We start from the raw sequence: 21237 nt of genomic DNA on the forward strand, positions 1-21237 counted from the left end.
GTTTCTGGAGGAATTTCAGCACTGTTTTAGTATCATTGGAAGGTGTGGCGATAGCCTCAACCCATTTTGATACATAGTCAACTGCCACCAGAATATAAGTGTTTGAGTATGATTGTGGGAAAGGTCCCATGAAGTCAATTCCCCATACATCAAACAACTCTATTTCCAAGATTCCTTGTTGAGGCATGGCGTAACCATGAGGCAGATTACCAGCTCTTTGGCAACTGTCACAATTACGTACAAACTCTCGGGAATCTTTATAGAGTGTGGGCCAATAGAAGCCACATTGGAGAACCTTGGTGGCTGTTCGCTCACCTCCGAAATGGCCTCCATATTGAGATCCATGGCAATGCCATATGATTCTCTGTGCTTCCTCTCTGGGGACACACCTACGGATAATTCCGTCTGCACATCTCTTAAAGAGATAGGGTTCATCCCATAAGTAGTACTTTGCATCAGTAATTAGTTTCTTTTTTTGTATTCTATTGTACTCCTTGGGTATGAACCTTGCAGCTTTATAGTTTGCAATATCGGCAAACCATGGTGCTTCCTGAATGGCAAATAGATGCTCATCCGGGAATGTCTCAGAGATCTCAAGGAAGGGGAGGGACGTCCCTTCCACTGGCTCTATCCGGGACAGGTGATCAGCTACTTGGTTCTCTATCCCTTTTCTGTCTCTTATTTCTATATCAAACTCTTGCAGAAGCAATACCCATCTGATGAGCCTGGGTTTTGAATCCTGCTTTGTGAGTAGATACTTAAGAGCAGCATGGTCAGTGTACACAATCACCTTTGATCCTACTAAGTAGGATCTGAACTTGTCAATGGCGTAAACCACTGCAAGTAATTCCTTTTCTGTGGTTGTAACTGTAGCTCCAGAAAATCCACTTTGAGTGCAGGGAGGTCAGAATCCAACAGCATCAGCAGTCCTTTTTCAGCCTGAATCAGATTTTTGCTCAGCTCCTTCAATTTCAGCCAGAAAAATACCTAAAATTATAGAAAAACACACAACTCATAGTAAAGTCCAGAAACATGAATTTTTCCTAAAAACTACTGGAAATAAACTAAAAACTAACTAAAACATACTCAAAACTATATGAAATTATCCCCAAAAAGCGTATAAAATATCTGCTCATCAGTCACCCTAAAAAACCGTGACCATAAAGGGTCTATGGTCATGGTTTTTTACCGTGACCAAAAAAACCGTGGCCATAGACCCAAAATGTTGTAGTGTTGGTGCTTGTTTCTGGCGTTAAACGCCAGAAAGATGCTTGTTTTTTTATGCTGTTTTTATTTTGTTTTTTATTTTTTGTAGTTTTTGTGACTCCACATGATCATCAACCTAATAAAACACGAAATAGAAATAAAATAGATATAATTAAATAACATTGGGTTGCCTCCCAACAAGCACTTCTTTAATGTCAATAGCTTGACAGTGAGCTCTCATGGAGCCTTACAGATGTTCAGAGCATTGTTGGAACCTCCCAACACCAAACTTAGAGTTTGAATGTGGGGGTTCAACACCAAACTTAGATTTTGGTTGTGGCCTCCCAACACCAAACTTAAAGTTTGACTGTGGGGGCTTTGGTTGACTCTGCAGTGAGAGAAGCTTTTCATGCTTCCTCTCCATGGTTACAGAAGGAGATCCTTGAGTTTTAAACACAAGGTTGTCCTCATTCAGTTGAAGGATCAATTCTCCTCTGTCCACATCAATCACAGCTCTTGCTGTGGCTAGGAAGGGTCTTTCAAGGATGATGGATTCATCCTCATCCTTCCCAGTGTCTAGGATTATGAAATCATCAGGGATGTAAAGGCCTTCAAACTTCACTAACACGTCCTCTACTAATCTATAAGCCTGTTTTCTTGAGTTGTCCGCTATCTCTAATGAGATTCTGGCAGCTTGCACCTCAAAGATCCCAAGTTTCTCCATTATAGAGATTGGCATTAAGTTTATTCCTGACCCCAGGTCACACAGAGCCTTCTCAAAGGTCAATGTGCCTATGTTACAGAGAATTAGGAATTTACCAGGATCATGTTTCTTTTGAGGTAATTTCTGCCTATCCAATGCATTCAGTTCATTGGTGAGCAAGGGAGGTTTATCTTCCCAAGTCTCATTACCAAATAATTTGGCATTCAACTTCATGATTGCACCAAGGTACTTAGCAACTTGCTCTTCAGTAACGCCTTCATTCTCTTCAGAAGAAGAATACTCATCAGAGTTCATGAAGGGCAGAAGAAGGTTTAATAGAATCTCTATGGTCTCTAGATGAGCCTCAGATTTCTTGGGTTTCTCAAAGGGATACTCCTTATTGGTTACTAAACGTCCCAGGAGGTCTTCCTCACTGGGATTCACGTCCTCCTCCTCCTCTCTGGGTTCGGCAATGATGGTCAAATCAATGGCCTTGCACTCTCTCTTTGGATTTTCTTCTGTATTGCTTGGGAGAGTACTAGGAGGAGTTTCAGTGACCCTTTTACTCAGCTGGCCCACTTGTGCCTCCAAATTTCTAATGGAGGACCTAGTTTCATTCATGAAACTTAGAGTGGCCTTAGATAGATTAGAGACTATATTTTCTAAGCTAAATAGATTCTGCTCAGAATTCTTTGTCTGTTGCTGAGTGGATGATGGAAAAGGTAGGCATTTTCTTTAGGTGAATGGATCCACCTGCAGAATGGTTCAGTGACATCTTTGATAGCTTAGACAGACCATCATAGAATATATCCAGGATGGTTCATTCTGAAAGCATGTCAGAGGGACACTTTTTGGTCAGTTCCTTGTATCTCTCCCAAGCTTCATAGAGGGATTCACCTTCTTTCTGTTTGAAGGTTGGAACATCCACTCTAAACTTGCTAAGCTTTTGAGGAGGAAAGAACTTGGCTAAGAAAGCCATGACCAGCTTATCCCAAGAGTTCAGGCTATCTTTAGGTTGAGAGTCCAACCATACTCTAGCTTTGTCTCTTACAGCAAATGGGAAAAGCATAAGCCTGTAGACCTCGGGATCAACCCCATTGGTGTTAACAGTATCACAGATCTGCAAGAATTCAGTTAAGAACTGAAAAGGATCTTCTGACGGAAGTCCATGAAACTTGCAGTTCTGTTGCATCAGAGAAACTAATTGAGGTTTAAGCTCAAAATTGTTTGCTCCAATGGCAGGGATTGAGATGCTTCTTCCATGTAAGTTAGAATTTGGTGCAGTAAAGTCACCAAGCATCTTCCTTGAATTGTTATTATTTTCGGCCATGTCTCCTTCTTTTTCGAAAATTTCTGTCAGATTTTCTCTAGAGAGTTGTGCTTTAGCTTCCTCTTCAGAGTTCTTTCAGGTTCAGGATCAGCTTCAACAAGAATGTTCTTATCCTTGTTCCTGCTCATATGAAAAAGAAGAAAATAAAAAAGAAAATATGGAATCCTCTATGTCACAGTATAGAGATTCCTTTATGTGAGTAGAAGAAGATAAGAATAGAAGAAGGAAAAGATAAGAATCCAAACACAGGGGAGAGGAGTGGGTTCGAATTCTTAGATGAAGAGGAGTGTCAGTAAATAAATAAATAATTAGAAGGAGATGAGGGAGAAGAATTTTCGAAAATCATTGAAAAGAAAAGAAAAATATTTTTGTTTTTAAATTAAATTTAAAGTTAGAATTCGAAAATACAAAAAAGAAAAATGAAATTAAATTAAAGTAAAAATTAAAACAATTAGTTAATAAAAAAGGAATTTTTGAAAAAGAGGGAAGGGATTTTCGAAAATTAGAGAGAGTTAGTTAGGTAGTTTTGAAAAAGATATGAATCAAACAAAAAGATAAGATTAATGGAAAGAGATTTGAAAATCAATTTTGAAAAGATAAGAAGCTAGAAAAATAAGTTAGAAAAGATTTTGAAATTAATTTTGAAAAAGATGTGATTGAAACTTATTTTGAAAAAGATTTGAAAAAGAAATTTAAAAAGATTTGATTTTGAAATTAAAGTTGATTACTTGACTAACAAGAATAAAAAAGATAGGATTTTAAAATTTAAAGATTGAACCTTTCTTACTAGGCAAGTAACAAACTTAAAATTTTTGAATCAATCACATTAATTGTTAGCATTAATTTTGAAAATATGAAATAAAAATAAGAAAAAGATTTTTGAAAATCAATTTGAAATTTTCGAAAATTATGAAAGAAAATGAAAAAAGATTTAATTTTTGAAAAAAGATTTGAAAAAGATAGAAATTTTTTAAATTGAAAATTTGATTTGAGTTATAAGAAACAAATAGATTTTAAATTTTTTTGAAAAAGTCAACTCAAATTTTCGAATTTTATGAGTGAAAAAGGGAAAGATATTTTTTTTTATTTTTTTTTGAATTTTAAATGATGAAAGATAAAAACATGAAAAAGACTCAAAACATGAAAATTATGAATCAAAACACACAATGCATGCAAGAACACTTTGAATGTCAAGATGAACACCAAGAACTTATTTTTGAAAAATTTTTAAGAAAAGAAAAATATGCAAGACACCAAACTTAAAAAATTTTATTCTCTAGACACTAATAATTCATGAATGCATATGAAAAACAAGAAAAGACACTAAACATAAAAATGCAAAGATCAAACAAAGCAAATCATCAAGAACAACTTGAAGATTATGAAGAACACCATGCATGAGTTTTCGAAAATTTTAATGAAATTAAAAAGATGCATTTGACACCAAACTTAAAAATTGACACAAGACTCAAACAAAAAACACAAAATTATTTTTTGGTTTTATGATTTTATTAAATTTTTTTTATTTTTCGAAAATTATTTTGAAAAGGAAAATAAGGATTTCAAAATTTTTAATAGGAATTCCAGGAATCTTGCAATGTTAATCTAAAACTCTGGTCCAGGAATTAGACATGGCTTACTAGCCAGCCAAGCTTTCAGTGAAAGCTCCGGTCCAAAATACTAGACATAGCCAATGGCCAGCCAAGCTTCAGCATACATAGTTCAAGCACGTGAAGAAGAAGCCTCAGTCCAAAAGAATTTAGACATGGCTTTACAACCAGCCAGGCTTCAACATATCTCATGAAATTCCAGAATTCCTTCTTAAAAATTCTGAAGAACATAGAATAAATTTTTTTTTTGAAAAATTATTTATATTTTTTTCGAAAATAAAAATAATGAAAACAAAAACTTAAAATTAAAATAAAATTACCTAATCTGAGCAATAAGATGAACCGTCAGTTGTCCAAACTCGAACAATCCCCCGCAGCGGCGCCAAAAACTTGGTGCACGAAATTGTGATCATCAACAATGGCGCCAAAGACTTGGTGCTCTCAAACGTGAATCACACTTTGTCACAACTTCGCACAACTAACCAGCAAGTGCACTGGGTCGTCCAAGTAATAAACCTTACGTGAGTAAGGGTCGATCCCACGGAGATTGTCGGCTTGAAGCAAGCTATGGTCACCTTGTAAATCTCAGTCAGGCGGATTCAAATGGTTATAGATAATTGATAATTAAAACATAATTAAAATATAAACTAGGATAGAGATACTTATGTAATTCATTGGTGAGAATTTCAGATATGCGTATAGAGATGCTTTCGTTACTCCTGAACCTCTGCTTTCCTGCTGTCTTCATCCAATCATTCCTACTCCTTTCCATGGCAAGCTGTATGTTGGGCATCACCGTTGTCAATGGCTACATCCCGTCCTCTCTGTGAAAATGGTCCAATGCGTTGTCACTGCATGGCTAATCATCTGTCGGTTATCGATCATACTAGAATAGGATTTACTATCCTTTTGCGTCTGTCACTACGCCCAGCACTTGCGAGTTTGAAGCTCGTCACAGCCATCCCTTCCCAGATCCTACTCGGAATACCACAGACAAGGTTTAGACTTTCCGAATCTCAGGAATGGCCGTCCACGGGTTCTAACTTATACCACGAAGACTCTAATATCTCGGACTCGGTCCCCTGTATTAGATATCTAAGAGATACTCATTCTATCTCATCTTCATGTAGAACGGAAGTGGTTGTCAGGAACGTGTTCATAAGTGAGAATGGTGATGAGTGTCATATAATCATCACATTCATCATGTTCTTGGGTGCCAATGAATATCTTAGAATAGGAATAAGCTTGAATTGAATAGAAAAACAATAGTACTTTGCATTAATACTCGAGGAACAGCAGAGCTCCATACCTTAATCTATGGTGTGTAGAAAATCTACCGTTGAAAATACATAAGAACAAGGTCTAGGCATGGCCGAGAGGCCAGCCTCCATGATCTCAGAACTAAACGTCCAAAAATCCCTGAATACAATAGTAAAAAGTCCTATTTATGCTAAAACTAGTTACTAGGGTTACAGAGATAAGTAAATGATGCAGAAATCCACTTCCGGAGCCCACTTGGTGTGTGTTTGGGCTGAGCATTGAAGCTTTCACATGGAGAGGTCTTTCTTGGAGTTAAACGCCAGTTTGTAACCTATTTCTGGCGTTTAACTCCACTTTGCAACCTATTTCTGGCGTTTGACTCCAGAATAGGGCAGGGAGCTGGCGCTGAACGACAGTTTGCATCATCTAAACTTGGGTAAAGTATGGACTATTATATATTGTTGGAAAGCCCTGGATGTCTACTTTCCAACGCAATTGAGAGCGTGCCATTTCGAGTTCTGTAGCTCCAGAAAATCCACTTTAAGTACAGGGAGGTCAGAATCCAACAGCATCTGCAGTCCTTCTTCAACCTCTGAATCTGATTTTTGCTCAAGTCCCTCAATTTCAACCAGAAAATACCTGAAATTATAGAAAAATACACAAACTCATAGTAAAGTCCAGAAATGTGAATTTTATTTAAAAACTAATAAAAATATACTAAAAACTAACTAAATCATACTAAAAATTATGTAAAAACAATACCAAAAAGCGTATAAATTATCCGCTCATCAGAATTCTAACTTCATTCCCATTGCGTCCACCCTTGTAGAGGGTGAGAATGTAGATTCGTGGTCATTTTTTCTATCTCACATTTGGCAGCACGTAACGCCTTAGTCAAACATTCTAGTCATATTGGATAGGCACAACGAAATCTAAGATGCATTGGAGACTTCGGATAGGGGATGGCTTCTACCTAGTGCCTACTGGTTATATTGTATCCGAGACATGGTAGCAAATTTTGCCCTGAGTTTCAAGGGCAAGGATGCAAGGAGGTTGTTAGTGAATGCAGCTTACGCTAAGACTAAGGTGATTTTGATTATTGGTTTCACATTCTTCGATCCGAAGGCCCTGCTATGTGTGACTGGGCTAACAGGAATGAGTATGAGAAGTGGACACAGCATCGTGACGAAGGTCGGAGGTTTGGGCATATGACAACTGACATCTCTGAGTGTGTTAACTCCATCCTAAAAGGTGTTAGGAACCTTCCAGTTTGTTGGTTGGTGAAGTCCATTTATAGGCGATTGGCCGAGCTCTTTGTTCATAAAGGAAGAAAGTCAGAGGCACAGTTAGGAACCTGGCAGCAGTTTAGCATTTGATGTAGGCAATAGAGCCTAATATGAAGGCATCAAGATGTTTCATGGTGATTTTTTATGATATGGATAATTCTAAGTTTACTGTGGCCGAGACTATTCTGACTGATAACTTTTCACTTAGGTCTTACAGAGTGTCCCTGAGTGATCAGACTTGTGATTGCAGACATTTCCAGGCACTTCATTATCCGTGTTGCCATGCTTTGGCATGCTGTGCATGCTCACGTCTGAGTTGGGCAACCTATGTCCATGAAGTGTATTGCCTTAGCACGGTGTTCAATGTCTACTAGATGGGATTCACCCCTCCGATCCCAGAAGATTTTTGGCCACCATATGATGGTCCCACTGTCTTCCCCAATCTCACCAAAAGACTTGCGTCTGAAGGGCGTCCAAGGACTATTAGGATCCAAACTACCATGGATAAGGTTGATCGGAACCGACCCAAGCGTTATGGACTCTGCAGACAGCTTGGCCACACTCAGAGAAAGTGTCCACAGGGAGGAGTCAACATGGGTTCTACTTCCACTAGTAATGTGTAGGGTTGTGTTCATTTAGTTTAATGTCGTGTCAGTTATGTTGATTCGTGTTAGTTTTTATTGTATTACTTTATTATCTTGTAAGTTTTATTGTGTTTTGTATTCCTGTGTTAGTATTAACGAATTTTCTCAGCTTGTTTTAGTTATATCGTATATTCTCGACTCTTGTTATAAAACAGTCATAACACAAAATATGAAATAATCCATACAAGACATTAAACCCTCATGTTACATAAAACAAAATAAAACATAGATAGTATCCTAACAATATATAACAACCATCTAAATAATATAACATACATCATATACTAACAACATATAACAACCATCTAAATAATAATGCATACACCATAATCAAAAGATATGTGATCCTATAAAGCAGCGATGACAGTGCCTGATCCTCTGTGGTCTCTGGGCCAGAGGTACTTCATCCTCATCTCTATCACCATCATGCTCCATCTCCTCTGGAGTGCGAACGGGTGACCTAGATGGACCAGTAGGTTCCGAGGAGCTACAACAACTGTGAGGGGAGAGTTCCAACTATATCTGTCCATGTCCTTTAGCCTAGCTACGTACGGTAGCCACCGAATGTGAAGACGTGTACTTGACTTGTCACCGAAGTGATGAGTTAATAATAGCATTATGATGTACGCTCTCGCATACCTCCTAATTGTATCCTTGTCTGCGCTCTGAGGAAGCTCACTAAATGTATCCTGCATCTAAGTGCATTTCACAGTGAACTTGTCAATGCAGTCCGCAGGAGGTAAGAAACCCAATAGCTACTCGAACCAAGCCCATGCAGGTCGGCCACCCTTGACGTACCTTTTAAAGTCCATTAGACATCCACTAACGCACTCACTGTTGATTAGCAGACCTAACTGGTACGCCACATCCTATAGTGTAAGTGCACTGCCCGAATGTTATATGAAAGGTATGCATCTCCGGATGTCACCTCTCCACAAATGCACTAACCTGCGGCTCATTGACAATGAGAATTCTTGCATGGTTTAGAATCAAGAATCAATTCGTTGGTAGCATAGTCCAAACCAACAATGAATTCTCTTAATCAAATAATAATGTCACAATACAAAATAAACCGAGAGTATTTAGCTCCCGGGTCATCTTCCCTAGGAGTTGCAATGAAGTGTAGAATTATTAGCTATGAGGGAGAGAGAGAGCATGGGAAATTGGGAATGAAAGCAAGAAATGTAAATAACAATGAAGCAAATGAACATGCAAGAAAGTAAAGGAAAGCAAGTAAAGGCAATGCAAGGAATGTAAATGGCAACTCTTGGCAAGAATTGGGTAATCTAGGCTTCCTATCCTAGTTATGGACCACAAACATGGCAATTGTGTGGAAGCAATACAAACTTGTCAATCCTCCTTGAGAATTAGTCAAAAAGCCATAATTGATCTCAATCCATAAGTCCTAGTCTACTCACTAATTGCTTAGTGAAAGACTAGCGTCAATGGAAACCAAATCAATTAGTTATTCCCACACAATGCAGAATGGACATCCACAACTCAATTCCACCCAAACATCCAATTTTTCAACCAAGAGTGAGAAAACTTAACATGCAAGAAATTAAAGTTCAAAAGCAATAAAAGTCAAAGCAAGTAAAATTAAAGTGCAAGTAAAGGAAACTTAAAATGCAAGAAACCTCTTGGCAAGTAATTGAAGGCTAAGGCTACCTATCCTAGTCATTGACCACAAACATATGATGATTAAGAAGAGTTAATCCTATTTAGTCAACCTTACATCGAAGATAAGTCAAATATGCATAGTTAATTTTAATCCCTAAGTCCTATGTCAACACTAAGGGGTCACATAGAGTCAAGGGAAACCAAATCAACTAACTCACTCTAATGTATCAAACAAGAATGGACATCAATGACTCAAGGATCACCAAAGACCACAATTTCAAGCCAAGAGTGAAGAAAAATAAAGTAAAAATTAAGCCAAGCATTTTATCAAACACTTGGTGTGCATGAGAATAAAATAATATTAAAATGCATTAAAATAAATTCTAAAACTACCAAAGCAAGGAAAAGACAATGACAACTCAAGAAAGTAATAAATGACATGGAAACATAAATTGCATTAATTGAAAGTAAAATTAACATAGAGTGTTCATAACATAAAAATGGAAAAATAAAGGGAATACAAGAGAAATAAAGAAGATAAAGATGCAATAACAATAAATGACAAGAAAAAGTAAATAGAAACAAGAATTTAACATAGAAATTACAAGAAAATAAATTAAGAAACCCTAATTCTAGAGAGAGGGGGGAGCTTCTCTCTCTAGAAACTAAGAGAAAACATAATAAAAACTAAACCTAATTGCCCCCTTCATTCCTCTTCAATTTGGCCTTAAATAGCTTCAGAAAATGAGTTGGATTGGGTTTTGGAGGCCCAGAATTCGCCCCTAGCAATTTGTATTAATGAGCTCACGTGCAGGGACCTGTGCGGACGCACAGGTAGACTTATGTTTGCTATAGCAAATTATATATCAAATCGAAGCTCCAGACGTTAGCTTTCCAATGCCGCTAGAACCGCCTTATTTGGACCTCTATAGCTCAAGTTATGATCAATTTAGTACCGAGAGGTCAGGATGGAGAAGTTTCCAAATCTCATTTCTTCATGGTTTTTCCCTTTTGCATGCTCTTCTCCTCACTTATCCAACCCATGCTTGCCTTGGAAACCTGAAATCACTTAACAAATACATCAAGGCACCAAATGGGATTAAAGTGAATAAAATTAACTAGAACAAAGCACAAAAGAGCATGTTTTCACATTTAAGCACAATTTAGGAAGAAAACTCAAAAGCATGCTATTTGGATGAATAAATTCGGGGTTATGTGATGAAATTCACTCAAATCAAACTAAAAAATATCGTAATATATGGACTCATCACTCATCCAACCTAAACTAGTGGTTGTTAAGCTTCAAAAGATGGTATAAGCCGGTCATCTACAAGTATGGTATGATCCTATCGTCTAGGAGCATGCCATGCTACCTCCTCATGCTGGTGATACATCAGTGGGCTGCATGACGATAAAAAATATTTTCTAAAAACCATAACAATTTAACAAAATAATTCACTAAACGAACATTAAAATAATGCATGCCCTTTTGGAAAAATACGCTAAACCTAAACAAATTATCTTACAATACCCATATCCCTAACAAATTAAAAAAAATCAAATCCAAAATAAATCTAAATTCACCTAACACGGAGCATTCTAATAAAAAAAACTTTAATGTAAAATATATTACAATCCTGAATTATTATTATCATTGACACTTTTAACTTAAATTAAATTCTAACTAAACTTTTAGTCACTAGTTAATCTAACATTTAAAACTTACAAACCCTAACAAATTTTTAATCACTACTCTAGCAGTTATTTATAATCACTACTCTAGGTAGCATTTGTAGTTTTAAAATTCTAACAAACCACTAAATCACTACTCTAGCCACCATGTGTAGTTTAAAATCTAGTTTTTAACTAATGTTTATAATCAAATACTTTAAGAGACTTAATATTACTAACATTTCTAATTTATCTTGAAAAAAAATTCATTCACTAACCTCTTCATTGATGCCACCAGCAATATGGGCAACTCCGTCCAACCGATAGATACAATCCAGATCATCCTCCATGTTCGCAGTTTTGAATCTTGTGGTGCTGTTGACTAACTTTTTTCTCTAGGTTGCATTTTGGGGTGGAGGGAATTGTGAAGTGTAATTCGAAACAATTGAATTCGGATTGTATATATAGTTGTATAGTAAATCGAACCTCCTTCATTTGGTTTAACTATGTTGTACGTAGCCTATAAATCGAAGCTATTCCATTCGATTTACTAGGGGCTGTAAATCGAAATCACTTGTTTCAATTTACGATGGGCATAAATCGAAGCCTATTGTTTCGATTTACCATGCGCTAGCTAATTTTAACGTTTTAATCCTACTAAATCGAAGCCGTATATTTCGATTTACAACTTTTCATACTAATTCATATCTTATTGATTCGATTTACTTTAAGAAGGTGTAAATTACATATAAATATAAACAAGACAGTCATGTAACGTCATTGTATTTAGGACATTCATGTAATATTGGCTTTCATTTGTTTTGTTTATGTGTTTTACCCTAACACATACACACACACATACACACATATATATGGATTTTAATATGCATATATTATGGTAATTATAGAGGTTATGTAAGTATTGTTAAAATTAAAGTTATATTTTAATTTCATTTTAGTCATAATTATTTTAGTAATACTTTTTAAAAAGCATTGTTAAATAATAACAAAATATTACTTTAATTTTAGCATATTTTTTAAAATATCATAATCACTGTAACCACTCACTACAAGAAAAATAGCAATTGTAACAATAAAATTATTACAAAAACTACGAATTTTGTTACGAAATGATTTTGTAACAAAATTAAAATGTTACAGAGTTGTTGTAGTATGTCTTGTTACAAAAAGTTTTTGTAATGAAAAATGAAATTACTACAAAACAAAGTAATATTTTGTAACAGAATTTTTTAACACAAAAACTTAAATTTGTTTCAAAATCAATAACAAATTTGACATGTAAATTGATGAGCAAAAATTGAATTCGCTCGGATATTGGGAAGTTCATCAAATCACATCAAGTAATACCATGGTAAGTGGATATCATTCTCTCAAAGATTAAGGGATTGACCAAGCGAAAATCTTATTGAATAACTAATTATATCAATTGAACCTGGATTATTAAGGGTTGGAATCGTGTCTTTCTTGGAACGTTGAATGATTATGGGCCTTGAATGAGTCTTGAATGCTTGAATGATTATGGAGGCAGTGATGAAGGATGTTAAGGGGTTCGGAGATGTTTATTTTCCAGAAAGATTAATTCTCATGTTTATCTATTTTGATGCATACAAAGATCTTTTCATGATAAATCAAATATAATTGAATTCCAATTTCTTGGCAATTCAATTTATCCTTAACTAATCAATGGCCAATTCCCTTGGTCAACCAATTAAGAAAAGAGGTTTAGCACAATTCTGATTTAATTTCAAATAATATTCAAAGGTAGTTCTAGTTCAAATTATATGTCACATATTCAAAACCAGTCCCAAACAGTTGAAATTTATGAGAAAGAAAATGTAGCACACTTTTTAAAATACTATTCCAAGTCAAGTTAAAAAGTCATGAGAAAGCATTTTCAAGCTAATTTCGATATTAAATTTCCCAAAGTAATAACAGAATTCAAAACAAAATTAGAATATTTTCCAATACTTCTAACCTCTAGATCAATGCATAAATTCAAAATAAAATAAAATATTTAGATTAATAATCCATAAAAAAGTAAACAGAGCTCCTAACCCTTAACAAAAAGGAATTACTTACTCTTGGAGAAAGATGAAAACAAAAGATGAAAACTATGCCAACCTAGAATTCCCTTCTCTATGAACCATCTTCACTTATTTATATCCCAAATCTACCTAAAATTCAAATTCAAAACCTAAATATTATCTTATATGTAGGGAGAATAAGATAACTAATAATAATAATAATTCAAATCCTAACTAAAACTAAAACTAAATTAGAATAAAATCAAATCTTATCTTTAACAGAATCTTTCTTAATCTTGACCGAAATTGCAATTTTCAGGAGTGGGCCTTGATTGGCGTTGCACTTGGCATTGTGGCGTTTAACTTGGGCTTTGAAGTTGGTCATGGGCTTTGAAGGCGTTACATGCCCTTCTCTTTGCACGCCAACTTCTAGCATGGTTTCATGGCGTTACACGCTAGCTTAGCTCTCTTCGAAGGCATTGCACGCTACCTCTTGGCTTGGCTTTATGGCATTAAATGCTACATCTTGGTATTGCACGCCTTTTTTCTTAGCTCTTCGAAGGCGTTGCACGCCGCCTCTTGGCATTGCACGCCAGCTCTTTGTCTGTTGAAGGCGTTGTATGCCTGCTTGTCTGCTTCTTGGGAGGTGTTTCACGCCAATGGTTATGCATTGCACGCCAGCTTCTCTACTTCTTGGGAAGCATTGCACACCAATGGCTAGGTGTTGCATTCGAGCTCCTATGCCTTGGATGGTGCTTTCTTTGCCTTTTAGTTTTCTTATTCTGACTTATATTTTCTTGAAAGTACTCAGAAAACGTGTTAACAATAGAAAACTCCCAAATCAATCAGTTTAGATGAAAAAACTGTAATTAACTTTATGTATAAAAAGAATGCAAGAAAAACTACTAAAGATGCAAATACATCACAACACCAAACTTAAACTTTTCTTGTTCTGAAGCAAAAAGAAAAGAAAATAGGGTTAACTTAATGAAATATATTATGTGATATTGAATCTTATTAAATCTTATTGAAAAGAAAATAGGGTTAACTTAAACTTTGCTTGTTCTCTTATCTTATTGAATCTTGTGATATTGGGAATCAAGAATTTTCAAAAACTCAAGTTCGATTTATATTATGTGACTCCTCTTAAACTTGTATGATCCTTGAAGTCATTTACTTTATACTTTTAACTGGGAGGGATGTAAACCACAGTTAATTAATAAATAATTAACTAATAAATTAAATATGAGCCAAGGGATTAAGAAATTAATTTTTTTAATTTGAAAAAGTAAAAATATTTAGGATACGAATAAAGACACTAATCTTAAAGATTTTGGTCCGAAATTAGGCCAACGGGCTAAATCGGTTAAACCAGGCCCAACCCATATAAGCCTCCATCAGCCACTCTCCCCTTCATTCAGTGTGAAACACACTGAGAAAAAGAAGAAGAGAACAAAAACCTAAACCTCTATTTACTTCAAATTTCAATTCATCATAACTTTTGATTAGGAGCTCCGATCGCCGCACCGTTTATGGTCATGCAATCATCTCGCCGAGCCCTTCAATTCTATTTGAACAAAGTCGTAAGGATCTCTAAATTTCTTTTCCCATTCTCCATTCCTTTTATTTTTACATTTTTGGTTTGGATATTGAGAGATTTGCATGATTTTGGTGGTTTAGGTGCAATCTAGCATTGGGTGATTGTTAGGTTTTATCCCAAGCATCATTGGATAAGGTAAGGAATCATTAAACCCATGTAGTTTGTTGAATTTGTGAACCATAGTGTTGATTTGTGGTAAATTGTATGAACTAAATTCAATTTCTCATTGATTGGAGTTAAAATGGTGAATTGGAGTACCTGGAATAAAATTTTAGTGGCTAAAACTTATTGATTTAGTTGGAGACTTGGAGGCTTGTGAAGAAAATATTTTGGTGGTATTTTGAGCTTGGGAAAAATCAGCCAAGGTATGATTTCGGTTTCTTGTAGATAGTAAATAAGGTTGTGTGAAACATAGGCTAGTTATCCGTAAGATTGGTTGAATTGTGTGAATTGTTGATTTTATTGAGAATTGAGTTTGTATGTTGATTGAGGGTGAAATGAGTTGTATGATGAAACTTTATTATGATGCTATGTGAATGATAGTTGTTGATGTGATAATGATTGATAATAATTGTTGGAATTAGTGGAATTATGAGTTGAAATGTTTGAATGAATTGAAGAACTTAGGTGTTGGAATGATTATGAAGTGATCGAAGAGCATGTGATAATGTTTATGAGTATTGGTATTGATTTTTGTGTGATTGGTTTGGTTTTGGATTGAGAGTTTTGAAAACTGGAGGATTTGGCAGATTTCGGTGTAAACCTATTCTTAACCAACTTCAACGAGCCATAACTTGATTTTCGGACCCCCAAATTTGGTGAAAATTATTTCAAATGAAAATTGGGCCTGTAGAGATTATAATGTTCGAGGAACGGACAGAAAATAATTTTTGACGAAAACGTTATGCGCGTTTGAAGTTTGGAATGAAAAGTAGAATTCTGCAACAAAACAGCTTTTTAAGAAAACTGATAAGCGTGCGTACACAAGGGTGTCACAACGCGAGTATTGGGCTTTGCCCAATACTTTTGCAAACGTGGACAGATGCATGCGTACTTGGCACTGTCATTATTTAAATCTTGTGTACGCGGCAGTGCCATGTGTAAATCCCGAGTAACTAATGAAAATAATTAGCTAATAAATTAATCATTAATAAAAAATTAAAAAATTAAATTTATATAAATTTTGAGACTAATTTTAAAGAATTTGGCCCAAGATTGGGCCAAACGAGCCGAACTAGTCGAACTGGGCCCAAGGGCTCAACCCACATCACCAACATATAAAGGATTTTAGTATTCTCTCTCGTCATTCATGCTAAACACACTGGTTGTTGGGGGAAGGAAACAAAACAAGAACCCTAACCTTACCCAAATTTCAAATCTTTGTAACTTTCAATCCGGAGCTCCGATTGACAAGCCGTCAGTGGCCACGCATTCGTCTCAGAATCCTCTACAAAACCCATCCAAAAATTTGTAAGGAATTAGCTATTTCTCTCACAGTCACTCTCTCCTTAAATTCGTAAATATTAGGTTCTTGGGTTTTGAGATTTTGTGATTTAATGATGTTACGTGTGTTCAAGTGGTGAGGAATCACTGGGCTTTGTCCCAAACTTCTGTTGGTGAGGTAAGAAACCTCTAACCCTTGTGAAATTGTTAAATTAGAAAACTCTATATTGATTTTTGTGATGTTTGTGTGGAATTAGATTGTATATATGTGAATTGGAAGCTTGAGTTTGAGCTTGGAGGCTGGGAACTTGTGATTGCACAATTGCGGTGAAGTGAAATCTTAAGTAAACGGTGAAATTGAGGTACTTCTGGCTTAGGGAGGAATCGGCCAGGGTATAGTTTCGATTTTTCGTAATTAAAATATAATGTCGTGTGAAAATATAGGCTAGATGACCATAAGATAGGTTGAAACATGTATATATGTTATGAGTTAGTAACCTTTATGAAACCATTGAATTATCTTGAGAATGGGTTGATGATTATGAATTTGGTGATTGTTGATAATAATGAATTATGAAGATGATAGCTTGATGAATAATGAAGTATATTATATTGATTATGGTATGCTTGAAGTGAGAATAAAAAGGGTGAAAATGTGAGGTTTTGTATTGAGATGGACTTGAATTGCTTGAAGTATGTGGAAACAAAAAAAGAAGGAACTGAGTTTGCCAAAATTCTGCATAATCTTATTTTCTGGCAGCAGTTTCGGACGATTTTTGGGAACGATCTAACCATCACAATTGAATGGAATTAGTTTTCCTTGAATATTTGTGATGTGTATATGAATCCTAAAAAATTTGGTTAAATTTTAATGGTTGGATCAGAAGATATATATTTTTGAAGTTTCTTACTTTAAAGCTGATTTTCTGCTGCTGCATAATCAAACTAGGCAACTTTCCAAGCTTATACCTCCCAATCCTGACCATAATTTTGAGTGGGACTGATGAGTCCATATTGATGATAACTTTTTGCTTGAATTAGATGGATTCCATCGTATAAACCTACACTTATCCATTAAAATAGCATACTTTTGTGTTTTATCCCTAAATTGAACCTAAATGTGAAAACATGGATTTTTGTGCTTAAATTGAGCAATTTAATTCTACTTTTATTCCATTCAATGCTGTGATATTTTTGTGAGTGATTTCAGGTCCAATAGGAAAAAATGACTAGGCAAAAGTGGAAGGAAGCATGCAAGAAGGGAGAACACATGAAGAAAACAAAGCAGAAGCACACAGTCAATTGTGCATACACACAACCTTCTGTGCGTACGCACAACCTTCTGTGCGTACACACAAGTGCAAAAATTAGCAAGTGTGCATACGCACACATCTGTGCATATGCAATGGTCCCAGCGCATGACTTTATTAATGAAGCACGTGGCTCGCCATTTTGAGGACTTCTTGGCCCAATTTTAAGTGTGCTGAAGCTGATAATTAGGAGTAAGAGTAGTATAGTGTAGAAAATTCTCTCTTAGTATTTTCAATTAGGGTTCATTGTAGCATTTTATAGTTTCAAGTTTGATCTTGGATTTTGTTTATCACTTTTGTAAGTACTCTTTAATTACATCATATTTACTCTTATGTTCTTATGGTTCAAGTTACTTTGTTAATATATGCAATTTTGGTTTCTTGAAATTTTGGTTATAGTTTTTATTTTCCTTTGCAATTTCCTATGTTTTGGTTTTATGCCCACCAAGTATTTGTGAAAATGCCACTTGATAATTTTGAGTAGCTTTTCACACCTTGGCTTGGGAAATGAGTTCCTAGGATACTAGAGTTATAATGTCCGACATTTAGTGATAATTCTTGGGTAGTTAGTTAGCTCTTGTTTCCATTGACGCAAGCTTTTTACTAAGAAATTAGTAAGTTAGCTAGGACTTATGGATTAAGGTCAATTATGCTTGCTTGACTTACTCCTCGATGTTAGGGGTTGACGAAGTGAGATTGACTCATCATAATTGCCATAGTTGTGGTTATGACGATGATAGGATTCCTTAATTCTCATTCCCAAGTCAAGGCTCTTTTTGCATTTATAGAATTTTCACTAAGTTTTGATCTTGCTTTCTTTTAATTTGCATTAATATCCATTTTTTTATCATTTGTTAGTTCTTTTATTTCTTAGTTCTTTTAATCTTTCGTTCTTATACTTCAAAAACCCCCCTTTCTCCTCACAACCAAGAGTGTGACATCTTAATTGCATTGTCCGAGGGAGACGACCCAAGGTTCAATTACTCTTGGTTATATTTTTATTTGAAATTAAACTTTGATGGTGGGAGTTGGTTGCTGGTTTGGTCTATACTTGCAACGGAAGTTATTTTAAGTGGAAAAAAATCCAAACCGGTGCAATTCTCAACGCATCAAGTTTTTGGCGCCGTTACTGGGGAATGCAATTGGTGTCATATTTTTTGTTGTTGTAAATATGTCAATAGTGTAAATAGCCTACTTTTGTGTTATTTGGTTGTTTTTGTTAATAGTTAGGTGTTTATTTTTCTTGTTTGTTGATGTCTTTTGCTTTTATTTTCTACTTTTTCTATGAGATATCACCCTTGTTGCTTGGAGCTTGGTTGTGATTATATTGTAGGGTATGATGACTTCAAATTAGGATTGTATCATGGAGTGAGAGAATCAATTGAGGGAGGAACCAATTGCATATGAGCCACACTCATGGTAACCACCTCCCCCATGCTACAACGAGCTAAACCCTCCCCAATGTGCATACCAAACCCAAAGGTATGAACGGTACCCCCTACACAACCCTCAACCACCAAATCTTCAAGCACCACACCATCCACCTCCATGGAATCAAAATATTTATACACTTTGTCACCAACCACATGAACCATCACCTCGTTATACACCACCTCAATATACTCACCCACATAACACACCTTCCAACCATATAACCTTTCTCCCAACCATTGAACCTTCTTTTTCACCAAAATGTGAAGTTCTCCAACCCTTGCCCCAAGAACAACAAGACCTTCAAGCCTTTCTCCAAGAGCAAGAAGGGTTCCGAAAGAAGCAAGAGGAATTCATGGCTACTATAGCCGAAGCGGTAAACCACTTAGCCTTACTAAGCTCAAGCAATCAATACATTTCCCTTGAAGAATGTGGAGGATCAACTCAAGAATGTAGTGAAGAGGAGAACATGGAGCCTAATATAGAAGAAGTGAAGTTAAAGTTTGAACCGCAACTAGAGGAGGAGGAAGGTGAGATGAGTGCACCGGAAGAGGTAAACAGAGAATTGTGGGAGATTAACCAAGATGTGGATTCCATCATTGATGATTTTTTGTCCACATTGATCAATCCTCTCAATAATCTTGATGAACTTCCCCCATTGGATATGGAGAGGAGGTTGATGTGGATTTCACATAACCTCAAAAATATGACTTAAGTGATGGGGAAGAGTGGGAAGAGGTTGGTGAGGAAGGGATTGACAATCAAGAAGTAGAGTCTACAAGAGAAATTCCATTCCAAGGGCAATTTGAGTGGGTAATAATATCCTCAATGAGCTTCACAGGCCCACATCACTTTGCCATCTTGGAAATGGTTTACCAACTTAAGATCCTTCTTGGAATGCTCAACAATGAAGACATGGGTGTTGGTTGCCAAAGGAATTCAAGGCATGAGTGGTGCAAGGTTCAACTAGCAGGATTCCAAGATTTATTTGGGTGCTTTATGTAAGACCCAGAACTTTTGAAAAGTCTTATTATGATTAAAGTTCAAATCATATGGTTATCTATAGTTTTAATTTCAGATATTATTTTATTAAAGATAATTAAAGCAAGTTTTGATTAATTGAATTTGAAATAAATCAAGGTTATTATCCAATTTTACAATTATTGGATTATTTTCTATATTTAAATTATAAAGTTGGTAGTTATGAAATAATAATAATTTTATATGATTTGGATTAAATAATTAATATTTTAAATATTGATACTGCTGTTTTGGAAAATAAAAAAATTAATTATATTATTTCTAATTTTTGGATTTGAACACTTTATTGAAAATAATTTGTAAAATTTTTGAGCAAATAGTACTTTTATACAATATTATTGTTGGATTAAAATTTATTTCTAATTACTATATTATCCCTACTTTTATTTGAAATTACAAAACTACCCATAAATCTAAATTTTTACCTAAACCCTACTCCCCTCTAACCCTAGTAGCCGCCACTGAAACCCTCCCCCAAGGACCCAGTAATAGCAACACACACCCACGAAGCACTGTTGGCTGAAGGAGAAGAAGAGAAGAGGAGGGAGGAGACCACGCCGGCGTGTCAGGGTCCACCACCACCGTCGCGTCATGTCGCCGTTGCACCAGCGCCGAGGAGACCGCGCAGGAAGGAGAGGCGCGCGAAGGAGAGAGAGTGGATCAGAGGCCGAGTGCGGGAACTTCCCCGCTCTCCTCGTCGCCGACCAACTCGTCGCTGTCGTTGTTGTGGGTGCACCGTCGTCATCCTCACCACAGAGCCCAAGTCATCATCATCCCTGGAGGGCCGGAGAGAGGAGCTCGAATAGGAGAGAGAGAGATATCGACGAAAGGGGGTTCCTATTCTGCAGCCGTGCCTCTGCCGTCGTGGGTCCTCCGCTGCCCTTTCACCGCCGCTGATGCCCTCCACCGCCGTGCTGTGCGAAAGCTAACGCCGCCGTTCCTTCTGTCGTCAAGCCGCCGTTAGCACCACCGAAGCTCCGGCCATCACCGTCGGTGAGGAAGCTCACCGGAGTTGTTGGAGGCTGCCGCTACTCTGT

Source organism: Arachis ipaensis, chromosome B07, assembly GCF_000816755.2.
Source record: "Arachis ipaensis cultivar K30076 chromosome B07, Araip1.1, whole genome shotgun sequence".
NCBI lineage: Eukaryota > Viridiplantae > Streptophyta > Magnoliopsida > Fabales > Fabaceae > Arachis > Arachis ipaensis.